The following is a 7500-nucleotide window of genomic DNA, read 5'->3' as shown; positions in this document are numbered from 1 at the left end:
GCCCCCCCGCCTGCCGTTGCCTCTTGCCGCGGCCGCCACCGCCCCCCCCCACACCCCCCGGCCCCCGTTACCGGTTTGCGCGGAGCCCCCCCTCCCGACGTTGCCTCTTGCCGCTGCTGCCACCCCCAGCTCCCCACACCCCCCGGCCCCCGTTACCGGTTTGCGCGGAGCCCCCCCCTTCCCCCCTTCGCGGGCTGCCGCTTCCCTCCCGGGCTGCCCGGCTGCTCTCTAACCCCTGCGACCGAGGCGGCGCTGTTAGGGCGGCCGTGCCGGTGCCCCTTGCCGCAGCTAGCCTCTCGCCGCTGCCCCTCCCGTCCGTCGTCCCCCGTCCCCAAAAACTTGCTGCTCTCCACGCTGGAGCCTGCACGGGGGAGGTTGCGCTCCGCTCCTCCGGCCCTAAAGCCGCCCTCGCCCGCCCCCCCGGCTTGCCGCTTGGCTCGGCTGCCCGCCCGCCCGCTAATCCCCCCAACGCCCCCACCCCAAAAACACCCCAGCCCTACCGCATGCCGCTCCCCCTCTCCCCGCTCTCGCTGACCGCTGCCACCCCCCCCCCCACCCCTCCCCCCCGAAACAAACCCCCCAGCCCTACCGCATGCCGCTCCCCCTCTCTCCCTAGCCTGCCCCCCCCCGCCGTCGCTTGCTGCCGCCGCCGCCGCCGCCGCCGCCGGGACCCGCCTCGGTCTGGTGGCGCGCGCGCTCGGAGATCCCCGGCTACCCGTCCGTCCGTCCCTCCCTCCCGCCCCGCCCCGGGGGAGGGCCCGGGGCAGCGCGGGCAGGCGGGGAGCAAAAAAAGGCGCGGGCGCCAAAAAACGTCGGGGTCCCGGGGTGGCGGAGGGGGGCGGCGGCGGGGGCGGCGGCGGGTACACGGCGCCGGGTCCAGGGCGCCGGGTCCAGCCCGTCCCGGGGCGGGGACAGGTGGTGTCGTCCGTCCCCGCCCCCGTAACCTGCTCTGAAGCATCCGCTTCCCGCCGCGGTTCGCCCTCCACCCCCCCGCCGCACACGCAGCTGCCGCTTCCCGCCGCCTCTGCCCCCCGCCCCGGGATCAACCACCCGCCGGGTCCAGCCGGTCCCGGTCCCGGGAACCTGCTCCCGGGGCCAGCCGGAGCCACGCCCCCTCCTCTGACGCTTCCAGCTGCCGCCTCCCCTCCCACCCCCCAAACTCACACTGGCCCTCGCCGGCCCGCCCACCCGCCTACCTGCTTGCCCGCCGCCGCTGGGTGGCGTGCCGGACACTCTCGCACACAGGTACACAGACAGGGACACAGGGACACAGGCACTCGGGCACACAGGGACACAGGGACACAGGGACACAAGGACACAGGGACACAGGCACTCAGGCACTCAGGCACTCAGGGACACAGGGACACAGGGACACAGGCACTCAGGCACTCAGGGACACAGGGACACAGGGACACAGGGACACAGGCACTCAGGCACTCAGGGACACAGGGACACAGGGACACAGGGACACAGGCACTCAGGCACACAGGGACACAGGTGGCGGGCCGGAGGCCTCTCTCCACTGTGTGGCAGGGGTCCAAGAGCCACCCCAGCCCAACCCAGAGGGTCTTTTGCACCTCTCTAGAGGCCACCCAGAGACCCCAGGCCGCAGCAGAAGCCTCCCCCGCATGCTCTGCAGGCTTCCGACCCACCCCAGGCCGCACCAGAAGCCTCCCCCGCAAGCTCTGCAGGCTTCCGACCCACCCCAGGCCGCAGCAGAAGCCTCTCCCGCACGCTCTGCAGGCTTCCGACCCACCCCAGGCCGCAGCAGAAGCCTCTCCCGCACGCTCTGCAGGCTTCTCAGCCACCCCAGGCCGCAGCAGAAGCCTCTCCCGCACGCTCTGCAGGCTTCTCAGCCACCCCAGGCCGCAGCAGAAGCCTCTCCCGCACGCCCTGCAGGCTTCTCAGCCACCCCAGGCCGCAGCAGAAGCCTCTCCCGCACGCTCTGCAGGCTTCTCAGCCACCCCAGGCCGCACCAGAAGCCTCTCCCGCACGCTCTGCAGGCTTCTCAGCCACCCCAGGCCGCACCAGAAGCCTCCCCCGCACGCTCTGCAGGCTTCTCAGCCACCCCAGGCCGCACCAGAAGCCTCTCCCGCACGCTCTGCAGGCTTCTCAGCCACCCCAGGCCGCACCAGAAGCCTCCCCCGCACGCTCTGCAGGCTTCTCAGCCACCCCAGGCCGCACCAGAAGCCTCTCCCGCACGCTCTGCAGGCTTCTCAGCCACCCCAGGCCGCACCAGAAGCCTCCCCCGCACGCTCTGCAGGCTTCTCAGCCACCCCAGGCCGCACCAGAAGCCTCCCCCGCACGCTCTGCAGGCTTCCCACCCACCCCAGGCCGCAGCAGAAGCCTCTCCCGCACGCCCTGCAGGCTTCTCAGCCACCCCAGGCCGCAGCAGAAGCCTCTCCCGCACGCTCTGCAGGCTTCTCAGCCACCCCAGGCCGCAGCAGAAGCCTCTCCCGCACGCTCTGCAGGCTTCTCAGCCACCCCAGGCCGCAGCAGAAGCCTCTCCCGCACGCTCTGCAGGCTTCTTCTCAGCCACCCCAGGCCGCACCAGAAGCCTCTCCCGCACGCTCTGCAGGCTTCTCAGCCACCCCAGGCCGCAGCAGAAGCCTCTCCCGCACGCTCTGCAGGCTTCTCAGCCACCCCAGGCCGCAGCAGAAGCCTCTCCCGCACGCTCTGCAGGCTTCTCAGCCACCCCAGGCCCCAACAGAAGCCTCTCCCGCACGCTCTGCAGGCTTCCGACCCACCCCAGGCCGCAGCAGAAGCCTCTCCCGCACGCTCTGCAGGCTTCCGACCCACCCCAGGCCGCACCAGAAGCCTCCCCCGCACGCTCTGCAGGCTTCCGTCCCACCCCAGGCCGCACCAGAAGCCTCCCCCGCACGCTCTGCAGGCTTCTCAGCCACCCCAGGCCGCACCAGAAGCCTCCCCCGCACGCTCTGCAGGCTTCTCAGCCACCCCAGGCCGCAGCAGAAGCCTCCCCCGCACGCTCTGCAGGCTTCTCAGCCACCCCAGGCCGCAGCAGAAGCCTCCCCCGCACGCTCTGCAGGCTTCTCAGCCACCCCAGGCCCCAACAGAAGCCTCTCCCCGCACGCTCTGCAGGCTTCCGACCCACCCCAGGCCGCACCAGAAGCCTCCCCCGCATGCTCTGTAGGCTTCTGACCCACCCCAGGCCCCAACAGAGGCCTCCCCCGCACGCTCTGCAGGCTTCTCAGCCACCCCAGGCCGCAGCAGAAGCCTCTCCCGCACGCTCTGCAGGCTTCTCAGCCACCCCAGGCCGCACCAGAAGCCTCTCCCGCACGCTCTGCAGGCTTCTCAGCCACCCCAGGCCGCACCAGAAGCCTCTCCCGCACGCTCTGCAGGCTTCCGACCCACCCCAGGCCGCACCAGAAGCCTCCCCCCGCACGCTCTGCAGGCTTCTCCGCCACCACAGGCCGCACCAGAGGATCTTTTGCACCTCTCTGGACGCCACCCAGAGACTCCAGGCCGCACCAGAGGCCCCCCCCCCCAACCATTTACAGGCTGCAGTGCCAGCCTAGGCCCCGCTGGCAGCCTCCCTTGTCTGCTTTGGAAGGCCTCCCATCCACTCCAGACCTGCCTGGAGGCCTCCCTCGACTGCTCCCGGGGCCCTCGAAGCCACCCTAGGCCTTTCTGGAGGACCTGCTCGACCGCTCGGGCGGCTTCTGACGCACCCTCGGCCATCCGGCGCCCAGCAGCTCCCAGGGCCAGGCACCGGCCTCCCCCTCCGGCCACCCCTGGGGCCGGGGGTGGCTCGGACTCGGCGCCCCCAACGTGTCGTCCCGTCCCCCCCCCGCCCCGCACCGCCGAACATTCGCTGCAGCCGAGGGCTTGCCGCTCGACGCCTACCCCACCCGCCCAGCCCCCCGCTGCGGCCCGGCGCTGCCCCGGCCGCTGCGCCCTGCCTCTCATCGCTCCCCCCCACCCGGCAACCGGCCGCCGGGCACGGCAAGTCCCAGGGCAGGGAACAGGTGCTGCCGGGACCCCGTGCTGGCTGCCGGCTTCCCGGGGCTGCCCCGGGCACGGACAGGTCGCCCCCCCGCCCCGGCGAATGTTCACCGAACCGGCTGCCGGCTGCCTTCGAGCACCCCCCCGCCCCCCCGCCACTATCGTCCCCCCCCGCCCCCCCCTCCGCCTCCGCTGCCGCTTCTCCCCGCACCGCCTCCACTGCCTCCCCCCCGCCGCCGGCGAACGAGTCGCCGGATCCGTAGGGTGCCGGGAGCCCGAACGGCGAGCGGCTCCGGCTGCTGCCGGGACCGCGGGGATTCGAGCCGGTCCGGCCGCGGCCGGGACCCCGTGCCGGAAGCCGGCATCCCGGGACGGCCCCGGGACGGCCCCGGTCGCCGGCCGGGTGACGTTCAGCGAAGCGGCTGCCGCCAGTCTTTGGGCCTCCCCCGTGCCGGGGCCGCGGGGATTCGAGCCGGTCCGGCCGCGGCCGGGATCCCGGGCCGGACGATGGCTTCCCGGGCCGGTCCCGGTCGCCTCCCGGGTGACGTTCACCGAAGCGGCTGCCGGCTGTCTTCGAGCCCCCCCCCCCCCCTCCGCCTCCGCTGCCGCTTCTCCCCGCACCCCCTCCACTGCCTCCCCCCCGCCGCCGGCGAACGAGTCGCCGGATCTGTAGGGTGCCGGGAGCCCGAACGGCGAGCGGCTCCGGCTGCTGCCGGGACCGCGGGGATTCGAGCCGCTCCGGCCGCGGCCGGGACCCCGTGCCGGAAGCCGGCATCCCCGGACGGCCCCGGGACGGCCCCGGTCGCCGGCCGGGTGACGTTCACCGAAGCGGCTGCCGGCTGTCTTCGAGCCCCCCCCCCTCCGCCTCCGCTGCCGCTTCTGCCCGCACCCCCTCCACTGCCTCCCCCCGCCGCCGGCGAACGAGTCGGCGGATCCGTAGGGTGCCGGGAGCCCGAACGGCGAGCGGCTCCGGCTGCTGCCGGGACCGCGGGGATTCGAGCCGGTCCGGCCGCGGCCGGGACCCCCGTGCCGGAAGCCGGCATCCCGGGACGGCCCCGGGACGGCCCCGGTCGCCGGCCGGGTGACGTTCAGCGAAGCGGCTGCCGCCAGTCTTTGGGCCTCCCCCGTGCCGGGGCCGCGGGGCTTCGAGCCGGTCCGGCCGCGGCCGGGATCCGGGGCCGGACGATGGCTTCCCGGGCCGGTCCCGGTCGCCTCCCGGGTGACGTTCACCGAAGCGGCTGCCGGCTGTCTTCGAGCCCCCCCCCCCCCCTCCGCCTCCGCGGCCGCTTCTGCCCGCACCCCCTCCACTGCCTCCCCCCGCCGCCGGCGAACGAGTCGCCGGATCTGTAGGGTGCCGGGAGCCCGAACGGCGAGCGGCTCCGGCTGCTGCCGGGACCGCGGGGATTCGAGCCGCTCCGGCCGCGGCCGGGACCCCGTGCCGGAAGCCGGCATCCCCGGACATCCCCGGGACGGCCCCGGTCGCCGGCCGGGTGACGTTCACCGAAGCGGCTGCCGGCTGTCTTCGAGCCCCCCCCCCCTCCGCCTCCGCTGCCGCTTCTCCCCGCACCCCCTCCACTGCCTCCCCCCCGCCGCCGGCGAACGAGTCAGCGGATCCATACCGTCCCGAGAGCCCGAGGCGGCGGCACCCAGTGCGGGTCCGGCCGAGGCCGGGACCCCGTGCCTGTCGCAGGCTTCCCGGGACGGCCCCGGAACGGCCGCGGTCGCCGGCCGGGTGACGTTCTCCGAAGCGGCTGACGGCTGTCTTCGAGCCCCCCCCCCCCCTCCGCCTCCGCTGCCGCTTCTGCCCGCACCTCCTTCACTGCCTCCCCCCCGCCGCCGGCGAACGAGTCGCCGGATCCGTAGGGTGCCGGGAGCCCGAACGGCGAGCGGCTCCGGCTGCTGCCGGGACCGCGGGGATTCGAGCCGCTCCGGCCGCGGCCGGGACCCCGTGCCGGATGCCGGCATCCCGGGACGGCCCCGGGACGGCCCCGGTCGCCGGCCGGGTGACGTTCAGCGAAGCGGCTGCCGCCAGTCTTTGGGCCTCCCCCGTGCCGGGGCCGCGGGGCTTCGAGTCGGTCCGGCCGCGGCTGGGACCCCGTGCCTGTCGCAGGCTTCCCGGGACGGCCCCGGAACGGCCGCGGTCGCCGGCCGGGTGACGTTCACCGAGGCGACTGCCGGCTGTCTTCGAGCCCCCCCCCCCCCGCCGGAGCCGCGGGGATACGAGCCGGTCCGGCCGCGGCCGGGACCCCGTGCCGGAAGCCGGCATCCCGGGACGGCCCCGGGACGGCCCCGATCGCCTCCTGGGTGACGTTCACCGAAGCGGCTGCCGGCTGTCTTCGAGCCCCCCCCCCCTCCGCCTCCGCTGCCGCTTCTCCCCGCACCCCCTCCACTGCCTCCCCCCGCCGCCCGCGAACGAGTCGCCGGATCTGTAGGGGGCCGGGAGCCCGAGGCGGCGAGCGGCTCCGGCTGCTGCCGGGACCGCGAGGCTTCGAGCCGGTCCGGCCGCGGCCGGGATCTCGTGCCGAACGTCGTCTTCCCGGGACGGTCCCGGGAGGGCCCCAGTCTCCTCCCGGGTGACGTTCACCGAAGCGGCTGCCGGCTGTCTTCGAGCCCCCACCCCTGCCGTGGCCGCGGGGATTCGCCCCGGTCCGGCAGCTGACGGTTCCCTGTGTCGGACGCCGGCTTCCCGGGACTGCCCCGGGACAGCCCCGGTCGCCTCCCGGGTGACGTTCACCGAAGCTGCTGCCGCCTGTCTTTGTCCCCCCCCCCCCGTGCTCTCCCTCAGGCGGGAGGTAGACGTGCTCTCCCTCGGCGAGTAGACGTGCTCTCCCTCGGCGAGTAGACGTGCTCTCCCTCGGCGGGTAGACGTGCTCTCCCTCGGCGAGTAGACGTGCTCTCCCTGGGCGAGTAGACGTGCTCTCCCTGGGCGAGTAGACGTGCTCTCCCTGGGCGAGTAGACGTGCTCTCCCTGGGCGAGTAGACGTGCTCTCCCTGGGCGAGTAGACGTGCTCTCCCTCGGCGAGTAGACGTGCTCTCCCTCGGCGAGTAGACGTGCTCTCCCTGGGCGAGTAGACGTGCTCTCCCTGGGCGAGTAGACGTGCTCTCCCTCGGCGAGTAGACGTGCTCTCCCTGGGCGAGTAGACGTGCTCTCCCTGGGCGAGTAGACGTGCTCTCCCTGGGCGAGTAGACGTGCTCTCTCTGGGCGAGTAGACGTGCTCTCCCTGGGCGAGTAGACGTGCTCTCCCTGGGCGAGTAGACGTGCTCTCCCTGGGCGAGTAGACGTGCTCTCCCTCGGCGAGTAGACGTGCTCTCCCTGGGCGAGTAGACGTGCTCTCCCTGGGCGAGTAGACGTGCTCTCCCTCGGCGAGTAGACGTGCTCTCCCTGGGCGAGTAGACGTGCTCTCCCTCGGCGAGTAGACGTGCTCTCCGCGGAGATCGCGCTTGTCGCCAAGGGGTCGCTGTTGCGCTCTGCCTCCGCCTACGTCATCGTACAAGCCGGCGTGATTTCTGCGACCTGCCGCTGGGCGGAGGTCGGCT

The sequence above is a fragment of the Melanerpes formicivorus genome, unplaced genomic scaffold, assembly GCF_026170545.1.
Source record: "Melanerpes formicivorus ecotype bairdi unplaced genomic scaffold, bMelFor1.0.p_v2 SCAF_506, whole genome shotgun sequence".
Classification (NCBI taxonomy): Eukaryota; Metazoa; Chordata; class Aves; order Piciformes; family Picidae; genus Melanerpes; species Melanerpes formicivorus.
Note: the sequence above shows the minus strand (reverse complement) of the source record.